Source organism: Camellia sinensis, unplaced genomic scaffold (assembly GCF_055761805.1).
Source record: "Camellia sinensis isolate YWXY unplaced genomic scaffold, ASM5576180v1 Unanchor12, whole genome shotgun sequence".
NCBI classification, from domain to species: domain Eukaryota; kingdom Viridiplantae; phylum Streptophyta; class Magnoliopsida; order Ericales; family Theaceae; genus Camellia; species Camellia sinensis.
The window spans coordinates 1,572,525-1,585,127 of NW_028128998.1; the positions used below are offsets into that span (position 1 = coordinate 1,572,525).

General features: G+C 36.7%; 1 long non-coding RNA gene across 2 annotated transcripts in view; it reads left to right on the top strand.

Annotated features, from left to right (window-relative positions):
- Positions 1-2,777: 2,777 nt before the first annotated feature.
- LOC145814615 (uncharacterized) overlaps positions 2,778-12,603 on the top strand; it is a 73,677-nt gene continuing 63,851 nt past the window's right edge. For both annotated transcript variants that reach the window (XR_014357961.1, XR_014357960.1), the window contains exons 1-2: positions 2,778-3,626; positions 3,858-4,219. This is a non-coding gene — a long non-coding RNA (uncharacterized LOC145814615). The remainder of the gene's footprint in view (positions 3,627-3,857; positions 4,220-12,603) is intronic.

The following is a 12,603-nucleotide window of genomic DNA, read 5'->3' on the forward strand; positions in this document are numbered from 1 at the left end:
CCAACAAGATAATTTTTCAGTAAAGGGCTAACTTTTGGTGACCAAAAATGTTTTAGTAGCCAAAAGTGATCACCAATGGTGCAGATTGTTGTAGTGACTCCTGCAAGTTTAAAACAGAAACAATTAACCAACTTATCTCTTCCTTTAGCCAATAATAATTATTAGAGATGTAAAACATATAAAATAGACAAATGCACCATCTATAAATATAAAAATTAAAAAAAAATTGCAAAAAGTTTAATAAAATTCATAAGCACTAAGGTGGTTGTGGCAGCAACGGAGAACAACAATTATTACCATTCTGATTTTCATCATTGGGTAATTAAAAGAAAGTGTTCAAGTTTTAAGACCGGTCAAAATGAGTTGTTTACAGTGCCCTAATATATATAACTCTTTTTAGAATACTTAAGCCTATAATTTTTCCGAAAACCATTCAATAATAACCATTAAATGCCATGTTTTGCAAGAATAATGGTTGGTTTGGTTGATAAAAGTTTTTTTTTTTTTTTAAGTGTGATATTTTGAATAGGGGTGAAACAACAATAAATCTCCAATAGTGATATTATAAACTATTTGGTCTTTCTTTTTTTCTTATAGACCTAAAGGTCTCATTCTAGTGTCAATTACATAAAGGGCCAAGCATAAACGCTCGTGTATTATGTATTGAGAGACAAATGTGAATTTTCTCATAATTTTAAAATTATTAAACATAACACTTCAAAAAAAAAAATCAGTGTACTTTTCTCAAACGTAACACTCCAATATAACACTCCAAAAATATAACATTCCAATATAGCAACACTAAAAAATTCCTTACTGTACGTTTATCAAACGTAACAATGTAAAATTCTGAAAAAAAAACTTCTTAACGTACTTTTTCCAAGCGTAACACTTCAATCAATGTAACATACAAAAATTCCTTAGTATATTTTTTCTAAACGTAACACAATAATGTAACTAAGAGCTCATCTGGGATGTGGGTTGACTTTTTTACTTTTGTGACTTTTTGGCTATTTTAGCCTGAAACTAAAAAGCTTCGTTTCAAATAGGCTTTTTGGCTTTTTTGACTTTTGTGAGAGAAAAAATGAAATGATTATGTGTTGGATGTAAACATTTTGTCCTATTTGGCTAAAATAGTCTATTTTGTCTTATATGGCTATTTTAGCCCAAATGTTCTTCCCAAACAAGCTCTAAAAAACTCATTAATGCATTTTTCTCAAACGTAACAACATAATATTAAAAAAATAAATAAATAAAATAAAAAAAATTCTTAGTTTATTTTTCTCAAACGTAACACTCCAATCAATGTAACACACAAAAAGTCTTTAGTGTACTTTCTTCGAATATAACACACTAAAAAACTCCATAGTGTACTTTTCTCAAATTTAATAATGTAACATTGCAAAAAAATTTGTTAATATATTTTTTTCAAACATAACACTACATTGCAAAATGCGGCATTCTAATGTAATACTTTAATATAACACCAGAAAATCACATTAATAGAAATGTAGATTTTCACACTCGACAACCAACACTTCGGCTATCTATCTCCCCAAAAAGAATCTCACATACCTCACATTTCCATTCCCATGCCAAAAATGTATTAGAAAATTGGAAAAATGGATCACAAAAGGGCATTTACTTAAACTTAAATGGTACTAAATCAAATAGATACAATTTTTCAAAACAAAAAGGGCTAATTGATTCATATGAAAACTCTTAGAATTAAATGGATCAACATTCCCCATATAGGATTTATGAATAGATTTTCCTTTGAATAGAGTATTATTATTCAAGATCAAAAATTAAATTAAATTTTCAAGTCCAGCGATGTAGCCACTACTACAAAAATAGTTAAAGACCAAATTTTGACAAATGAAAATATCTCACTTTTCTTGGAAGTGTGATTAAAAAAAATTAGATTGATATTTTAATCACACTTAATTTGATTGAGTATCACACTTAATTTGATTGAGTGTGATAATATATATTTTTTATGTCACTTTTCAATTAAGTGTGATTATATATATATTTTTTAATCACACATTCTAATTAACATTTGATTATATTTATTTTTTATATCAATTTTCAATTAAGTGCCATTACATATATATATATATATATATATATATTTCTTTTAATCACACTTTCTAATTAATGTGCGATTATATATACGCTACTACAATAATTAAAGATCACACAGGAGAAAATAAAAGCATCTCATTTTTATTAGAAGTGTGATTGTATATATTTTTTCAATTTTATTTTTATATAAAATAATATTCCCAAAATTACAAATATGTGCCATTATTTTGTATCTTTCTCTCTCAATTTTTTTTTCTTCACAAACAGGTTCTCACTCTCTCTCTCTCTCTCTCTCTCTCTCTCTCTCTCTCTCTCTCTCTCTCTCGCTCTCTCTCACAGAGTCACTACCATCGCTCATCTCAATGTCTCATAGGACCACAAAGTGTTTGTCAATCTTCTATCGTCGCTCATTGTCACACATCATCACACGGCCACCGCCACTCACCATTCCCTCGACGACCACCACTGCCATTGATATCACCATCGCAAACCAGCATCCATTCTCTTCTTATCTCATAGCACGATGCACCATTGGAGCACTACCCCCAAGTATCTCCTTTATATTTTTCACTCTATGTGTATGTTTCTCTATCTCTATCTCCATCTCTCTTCCCCCAATTTCGGCCTCTAGGTTTTTTTTTTGTTCCATTCGCATATCTTCACACAAACCCACCCCCAAATCGACCCACACACCACCATTGATGAATGATTGGAATTTTGATTTTTTTTTTTAATGATATGATGATCTTGATTCATGGATTCAAAATATCAAATGGGGATTATTAATCTTGTATTTTAGTTGTGTTTTTATATAATGCTTCACACATGTTTGCATAAATTCTCCACTCAAACTACATATTATTTTCCTACTTCTGTTTATTTTGGTTAATTTCACTCACTATCTTCTTTGACTATTTTAGTACCAATAAAAAGGAAAAAGAGATGTGATTGTTTAGATTGTTATTTGTGATGTTTCCAATGGAGGTCCTTTTGAATTGACCATGTAATCTGGTTGTATTATTGATATAGGAGCCCCTCAAAGTTTCTAGACTTCTCAAGGAAATCATTAAAGTTTCCTCTGTGTATCATCACTCCTCTACCATTACAAGTTCATATTTCTTGCCGGATACTTCATTTTTCATGGTTTCATGGGGCCCGAGAATATTTAGATGTTTTTCAATCTATATTCACTATTCAAGCTACTTTATAGAGTATTACAATTAACATCTAATCAGTGTTTTAAGCTTGCGTCTTGTTAATATTATTGTTAACTCCATTTCATTCCACAATGTAAAATGCTACATATGCAAATTAAATCTATTTTCTAGTTTCGGTTTTTGACTTCTCATTTATTCAAGTCTACTTTAACACTTAACAGCTACACATCTTTGATTATTAAATTATTGTTGTATCTCTTAATGCCTAATGGATTCCTGTCACAGGAGTCATGATTCCTGTTCAACTTATCAGAGAAGATCTTGAAAATTTTATGTACATTTGGAAAGTGTTATAGTCCTTCTGTAACATTTATTGTCTAGGTAAAAGCTTTCAAGCCCTCTTTCCACAAGTGATGGCACTAATTATTGCAACACAATGTGATGGCACTTGACTTTTAAATAGGAAGTTCCTACTGTTTCTGAATTTTATTTTATTTTTTTATTCTTTTTATTTTTATTTTTATTTTTTATATTTTATATTTTTTTGAGTTTTTTTGTGATGGTACTTAATGCTTGATTTGGTTTGATTTGGTTTTCTGAGTTATTTTGTAGCCAAGAAATTATCCAGGTCACTTGGTTTTGTAGATACAAATTGGTTTGCATCCAATTACCATATATTCAATATCTTGAGGTGTACAATTGTTCAAATTGAGGATTCTGTATATCAAGGCACCACCTATGTTGTTTATGCGTATGGATCAGCAAGGGATTTGCTTCCTCCAGAAGCCCAAAATGTGCTAAGTTTATCTGAAGAGAGGGTAGTAAAAATCTTAAGGCCAGTTGGGACAACATTTCAGCAAGTATGTTCAATTCTTTTTCTTTCCCTTAGCATACGGCCATATACATGGATCCATGACTAGTGGATTATTGATGTAGATGATTCAACGGTTGGTTCCCATCTCAAAATCTTTTAGGTAAGAAATCATCCTCAAGAGTATTTTTTAGTTTGTCTAATTAAATTATTCTGAATGGTTGAGAAAAAATAGTCCTTTTTGAAATCAACTTTCAAATAGTAGAGGTGTTTTTGGAAGCTTGCAATATCCATGCTAATCATATATTTGTTTGAGATTTAATTTAATTTTAAGTGTATTAACATTTTTGTCTTGAAAAAACTAGAAATCCCCTAGATGTTGATTTGTAATTATGTATCAATTTTAAGCAGTAAACAACAATTCCAATCAAACAATCAAGACAAATCGACACAACGATTTTACGTAGAAAAACCACAATTGGACACCTCCAATTGTGATAAAAAAAAACCACGGGTAACAGCCACAAAACAATCCACTAAGAAGATATAAAGGAATTACACAAGTATACTCTCAATTACCTAGCCAATCCATGCCTGAATTGAACCAACCTCTATGTGTCTCTTCCAACCCCATCTTCACCTCGGAATTGTCTTGACTATGAGCCACTTCAGAATCCACCAAAGCTTCAGGCTCGTATTCTTCAAAATCTGCCGAAGAACAACTCTCTCTTTTGTATAAAATTAAACAAACAATCCTTTGATGTAAACTTCTAAAACCATGAGTTGAATACTCAATCAAAACATCAAAGAAAACTAACAAAATATCCCCAGATATAAACCTTACTATCCAAAAAGTAGATCTGGAGCAGTAATCCTAAAATCTGACAGAAACCCGTACTTATAGAATTCTGGGACTGCGAAGCTCACTCGAGCAAAGACTCTCTCGCTCGAGCGAGAAACCAAAAACACGTGTTTTCCACAAGTGGCTTCGCTCGAGCCACACCCTTCGCTCGAGCGAACATTCATCTCTTTCAGGTTTTTACACAGATGCAGTCTTCGCTCGAGCGAGGCCTTCTTCACTTGAGCAAGCAAGGGCGGACATGCAATTTTGAATGCAATTTTGCATTTTGCTTCGGGGGCGCTGCCCGTCGACCCCGCCATGGTGCTGCCCTGGACTCGCCAAGGGGCGCTGCCCCCTGGACCCCCTCGAGCTGACCGAGCAGCTCGATCCCCGTCATAATCAGCGGAGTGGCAATCTTGAAAGTATTAACATCACAAACTTCTCTGCAAAGCACAATTCAGGTTGGATTCGCATCTAAACACTCATAGCCTCACTGAAATAAAAAGTGAGAAAACAAATACAACTTAAAGGAGTTTTGTCAAACGGGATTGCCAAGAATAAAAACCTAACATGTCTCATGGTATCTTTTATTATGATCTCACATGTGCTATAAGTAGATTTACATTACTTTAGAGAGGTTGGAGAAAAGTCTTGGCTTGGAGAAAACTTAACTTTTTTAATAAAAAAAATTATTTTTGCCATCTATCTAAAGCAAAAATTAAATTAAAATTTGGAGTTGAATAGATCTAATGGTTAATATTTGGAGGGAAAATATGAGTTTTTAAGATTTATGATGGGGCTAGTTTAGTGGCAATGAGATTATATCATGTGCTTTTTAGTAATATATTTCCTTCTTTCTATCTAAATTTTAATATGATGCTTCAGAGTAATGTCTTTATCCTATGTATAGGACAGGTCCAAGGTCATAGTTATGGATGCATATGGTACTCACTCCAAGGGCGTTGCCAGATTGTTGTACATATTGTGTAATTAAACAAAAATAAATAAATTCATATTTAATAAAATAAATTCCAGAACATAAACATGATGAACAGAAATACATATCAAATCGAAAAATTGTAAAAAAACAAACCGATGCCTGCGTGTGTAGACGTGCCCGAACGTCCCGGGAGGATGACTCTCGTTCTGTTCATATTGGGCTTGCTACAGTTCGGACTCAAATTGTCACGGTTCTTAATCTGAACCAAAGAGTCCAAATCCGGCAAATCGTTTTGAGAAAAAAACAGATTTTTGAAAGAAGTGCCAAACATGGACTGCTTTGCCAGATACAGAGTCACCACCTAAATATTTTATTTTGGGGGATTTAGGAAACCCTGACTCGGTGCCAAAGGCCACGTGTCCGTCATCACCAAACTTGCCTCGGCTCGGGAACTTGGGTACGATTGGGGAAGGTCAGCTATGAGCACCCCCTCTCGCCCGATCAAAGATCGGCCTCTACTAACCGTGATATCTTGTTTTGAAAACATTATATGCTCTTATTCTGGTTATTAGCCTAGATTTACTATGTTATGCGCACAGCAAACAAGTATAGACCAAATCGCCTAAATTGGAACAAAACATTTCATGTTTATTTTCAAAATGGTTTGCTACTTGCAAGTAGGCTAAAATGCAGATTTTGCCACCCTCAAGTGGGCTTTAGAAAAGATGGTTTTGCCACTATCTAGTGGGCATAAAACTCACAGTTTTAATGCATTATTCCAATTTAGGTAATTCAACCCCTATCCACAGGCATTCAAGCAGTTATATCACATAAGCAACTAGCCTCATGGTAATCATGCTGTCATGGCAACGCTCACACGCATGCAAGGATGTTAAAGCATAGGAACTTACCTAGTACTCCAAGACAAAACAGAAACTAGTTAGTAATCATATGCATGGTCCTAGTTCATGTTAAGATGGCTAATGCAACACATGCAAAATGCAACTAAGATAGGCTTGGCTAATCTACAATGACATGTGAAATGCGACAGATAACATGTATTCAATTTGGAATTGAAATACAAATGCAGTTAGAATGATGCGCCGAGCCCGGTGCATGCGAAACGAATGAATGGATGAAAACATGCTATCATACTGTATGCTAGTTGAAACATGCCCTAGACTAACCATCGAAAGCTAGTAAATAAAAGGGAAGAAAGACGTGGGTTTGGAAGACATGCACACACTCACGCACACTTATTACACATTCGCCCTCGCCCGGAGGGACCAAAAGAATAATACAAATTAATTAACCTACAAGCTAATTAAATATTACAGTCCACCTAATTAATTAAGAAAATTGACTAAGCTAAGTATGCGGTAAAAGGCCTCGGGAAGAGGGTCCCATGCGTGCGTGCTCGGGTTTGCCCGGAAATCCAACGCCATGCACAAGTTTGCCTCTATTTTCCCTGCTCTGCTCTTCTGAAAATTGCACAACTCCCAAGGTATGCTCCATGGACACTGTGGAGCACCACCGACCAACTGGGAACACCACCGGCCATGTCCGGATGGTCATCGACCATTTGTTGAGCTCACGGACATCAATAATTGGTCGGTCGGCACTCCATGTCGTCGACCGGCCAAATATTCCAACAGAACCTGTTTTGACAGCAGCAGAGGGCAAAACATGGCATGGCAATGCATTTCAAGCAAATGTATCCACCACCACATCCCTTATCATATTTAAGACTCAAAGGGGTATGGTGCTCGATTCTCAGACCACCAATCGCGCATTTCAATGCGTGATGGCCCAAGAAACCAAGTTGTGCATTTTAATGTCAAATATAATGCACACAAACACACAATGAACTCAACCTCTATCATACTCAATTCAAGAGGCAAAGCATGCATGCTTAATGTTATGCAACCTAGGCATGGAAGCTAAGCATGCAATATGAGCATGTGAACAAGCAATGTAAATATGCAAGCATGCAAGTTATGCAAACTAACAAGCATGCAAGATGGATGAGCATGCAACGACATGTGAGAATGGTCTTAAACCAAAATGGGCAGCTCTCAAATAGGCCCAAATCAGTGGCCAAAATGATGCAACAAAGGCATGAAAACGCACACACAAGCATGCATGCACAAGGGCCTAAACATGGAGCGTAAGCCATCAACTCTTCAAGGCATGAAAGGGATGGAAAATGCAAGTATGCAAACATGGAACATGGATTGAAATGTGGTTTCCAATGATGCCAAATCATGAGAATAAGCCAAGTAAGGCATACTAGTGACCCACACACCCAAGGCTAGTAAGCTAGAATGCAAGACGACTATACAAATCATGGCAAACATGATCAAAACAACCATAACCAGACCTTAAGCATGGCAAAACAGTGCTAAAACCCTCTTGGAACCTAACCAAAATATGCTAAAATGTCATCTCACAACATGATGCATGTTAGGCCAAAACATAGGATTCCAAAGCAAGCATATGATGCATGCGAGAGGCCATTAAACCAAGCAAAAATAGATCTAAGGCTTGCCAAAATATGACCAAATACCCACTGAAATGTGTCAACACATGCAAGAATAAGGTGCTCCTTTGAAAGGCCAATAAGAGGGTTACTCTACACATGCAAGGACACTCAACATGACCAAAACAACTCTGGAAATGGCTTATGGGGGTCCTAAAACCCACTAAAAAATGCCAGAATTGAGCTCAAGAAGTTTGCAAATATAGGCCCCTTTGTAAGGCAAAAAATGCAAGCAAACAAGACAACAAGGAGAGGGGATCCCTCTCCTTCTTAGGACTTTAAATCACCATCCTCACCACTGAAATCCCTCAAGATTTCAGTGGTGAGGAGGCCCAAACAAGGTGGTCCCGGAGCTCACCAAAAATAGCACAAAATGGGGCCAAACAAGGCCTAAGAGGGGGTAAACGACCCCAAACACAAAAGTGACCTTAATGAACTATCTTAAACACAAAAAACAGAACTTTTTTATGTTATACACAAAGCTTAAATCAGCATGAAAGACAAGTCAAAAGCTAATGAAAGATTGGGGAAAATAAAGCAAAAGTGTTACCCTTGAAGAACACTTCAAGAACAGCAGGCCCAGCCACTCTCTTCTGACCAAAATCAGTCCAAAACCTCAAGAACAAACCCTCAATGTCTCTCAAAGTCGAAGTAAGGTATAATGCTATGTGTTTTACTGCAAAACTAAGAACAAACACACTTTAGGCCCTCAAACACACACAAAATGAAGAGAGAGAGGGAGATATAGAGAGAGAGGATGATATATATCAGATATATATGTGTATAGCTCTGGTTTTTTGCTGAACCCAATCAAAGGAGAAGGGAGGTCTCTTATATAGACAAGGGAAAGCTTTGAAGCTTCTTAGAGAAGCTAAATGAGAAGGGTCAAGGGGGTCAAGGCTTCCTAGAGAAGCTAAGGTAAGGGTGCAAGCTTCTTGAGGAAGCTTTGACAAAGGGTCAAGCTTCCTCAAGAAGCTTGATCAAAGGGTGCAAAAGGTTTGGATCAAAAGGGGTCAAAGGTTCAAAATAGCCACACATATGCACGGGGGAGAGGGTTTGTGCATCCCAGATGGCACAGCTGGCATGCACCATGCCTGAAGGGTGCAAAAGGGTAAAACTGGCCACGAAAGGAGGCCATCGGCCAAATAAATGGCCGGTCGGCACAATAAATGGTCGGCCAGCTATTTTTTCTGGATGACCGGCTAAATAGATGCCGATAGGTGGCTTCCAAGGTCAAAAAGTGGCCGATGGGTCTCCAGATTGAAGCCCCAGAAGTTATCTTTCCAATGGCTCAAACCTTGCATTAAAATTCCCCATGTGCAAAAAGTTATGCCCTTTTTGGTGAAGCCGCGCAGATTCAATCCAATCGGGATGATGCCCAACTTCAACCAATCATATCTCCCCCACCCGGACTTGGCTTTAGGAGATTCTTGAGTGCAAAATGAAGCCCCAGAAGTAAGATTTCCAACAGTGGTGGCCTCATAGCTAAAATCCAAGTATGCAGATGAATAAGCCCGATTTAGCGAGGGCTGCTCGACTCTCTTCTACCCGGATTCATGCCGAACTTCTTCTCCAACTTGGTTTCCCCCCTCTTCTCCTCTTTTCCTCAACCTCAAACCCCTAAGTAAGGTGTTTTGAAAGATTTTTCAAAGATTTCATCTCTCTTTCATTCGTTTCCACTTTGTCCTTGCTCGGTTCATCGAAAAGCGCATTATTTGACAAAAATGTGAGCCTCGGAACATTGTAGAAACTTTATTTCAAAATGTTTTGAAAGAGAGGGTTTGAAGGTCTGAAAACCATCCAAAATAGCTTTGGTCCAAAATGGGGTGTGAAGTTGAGATTTGTCTCTCTCCTTGTCGAAGAAATTGAACGTTTGCTCTACACACCTTTTACCACCAAGTAAACCATCAGTAACGCCCAAGTCTTAAGGGCGGTCAAAAATGGGGTGTCTACAGTTGCCCCTCTTTGACAGAACTCGAAAGTCAAGAAGTGATGGGAGCGAATGTCAAAGCCCAGAGACGACCCATTTTTGACAAGGCCGAAGACTTGGACAAACAAACAAAATACCGATAAATAAATGGTTGTGCCCGCAGGCTGCCTACGTATCCCTTTGCAAGGAATCAAACCAGCATAGTTCAGGGGCATGATGCAAATGATGTGCAGGAAGACTTTGATAATTGGACTTATACGCTACGCGAAGCCGGTTTGAAAATTGTGAAATCTTCACGAACATGTGCGATAGATACACTAAGTGAGCATAGTGTGATAGATACACAAAGCGAACGTGTGATAGATACACAAAGCAAGTAAAGTGTGATAGATACACAAAGCGAACGTGTGATAGATACTCAAAGTAAGTATAGTGTGATAGATACACAAAGTGAACGTGTATGATAGATACACAAAAGTGAGCACATGTGATAGATACACAAAGTGAACAAAGTGTAATAGATGCATTAGGTAAGCGTGTGATAGATACACAAAGTGAAGCGAATGTGATGGATACACTATATGAAGCAAAGTGTGATGGATACACTAGGTGAGCGTGTGATAGATACACAAGGGTGAACGCAAAGTGTACTAGACGCACTAAGCGAACAAAGTGTGATGGATACACAAAAGGTGATGAAGTGTGATTGATACACTAAACATGGACACAAAGTGTGATAGATGCACCAAGTGAACAAAGTATGATTGATATACTAAATGTGAACACGAAGTGTGATAGATGCACTTAGTAAACAAAGTATGATAGATATACTAAAGGTGACCATGAAGTGTAATAAATGCACTTAGTGAACAAGTATGATGGATATACTAAAGGTGAAAACGAAGTGTGATAGATGCACTTAGTGAACAAAGTATGATAGATATACTAAAAGTGAACACGAAGTGTGATAGATGCACTTAGTGAACAAATATGATAGATGCACTTAGTGAACAAGTATGATAGATACATTAAAGGTGAACACGAAGTGTGATAGATGCACTTAGTGAACAGAGTATGATAGATATACTAAATGTGAACACGAAGTGTGATAGATGCACTTAGTGAACAGAGTATGATAAATATACTAAATGTGAACACGAAGTGTGATAGCTGCACTTAGTGAACAGGTATGATAGATATACTAAAGGTGAACACAAAGTCTGATAGATGCACTTAGTGAACAGAGTATGATAGATATACTAAAGGTGAACACGAAGTGTGATAAATGCACTTAGTGAACAGGTATGATAGATATACTAAAGGTGAACACGAAGTGTGATAGATGCACTTAGTGAATACTAAAGGTGAACACGAAGTGTGATAGATGCACTCAGTGAACAGAGTATGATAGATATACTAAATGTGAACACAAAGTGTGATAGATGCACTCAGTGAACAGAGTATGATAGATATACTAAATGTGAACACGAAGTGTGATAGATGCACTTAGTGAACAGGTATGATAGATATACAAAAGGTGAACACAAAGTGTGATAGATGCACTTAGTGAACAGAGTATGGTAGATATACTAAATGTGAACACGAAGTGTGATAGATGCACTTCGTGAACAAAGTATGATAGATATACTAAAGGTGAACACGAAGTGTGATAGATGCACTTAGTGAACAAGTATGATGGATACACTAAAGGTGAACACGAAGTGTGATAGATGCACTTCGTGAACAAAGTATGATAGATATACTAAAGGTGAACACGAAGTGTGATAGATGCACTTAGTGAACAAGTATGATGGATACACTAAAGGTGAACACGAAGTGTGGTAGATGCACTTAGTGAACAAGTATGATGGATACACTAAAGGTGAACACGAAGTGTGATAGATGCACTTAGTGAACAGAGTATGATAGATATACTAAATGTAAACATGAAGTGTGATAGATGCACTTAGTGAGAGTGTAATAGATACACAAAACTGAAGTAAGAAAGTGTGATAGATACACTAAGGGTGAATGAGGTGTAATTGATACACTAAATAAATGAAGTGTGATTGATACACTAACTGAATGGAGTGTGATTGATACACTAAATAAATGATCTCAAACGGAACTTCTTTGAATGAACCGTACATACAATATTGTGCATGAATGAGAAAGAAACTTGATAGGTACAATGCATTACAATGCATGATGCTTAAGGAAAGCAATAAATGGACAAAGCAGCGCTTTAGAAAGCACCTCATGAGGTGAGTGGTGGTGAACCGCTCTTCTCCGATGGA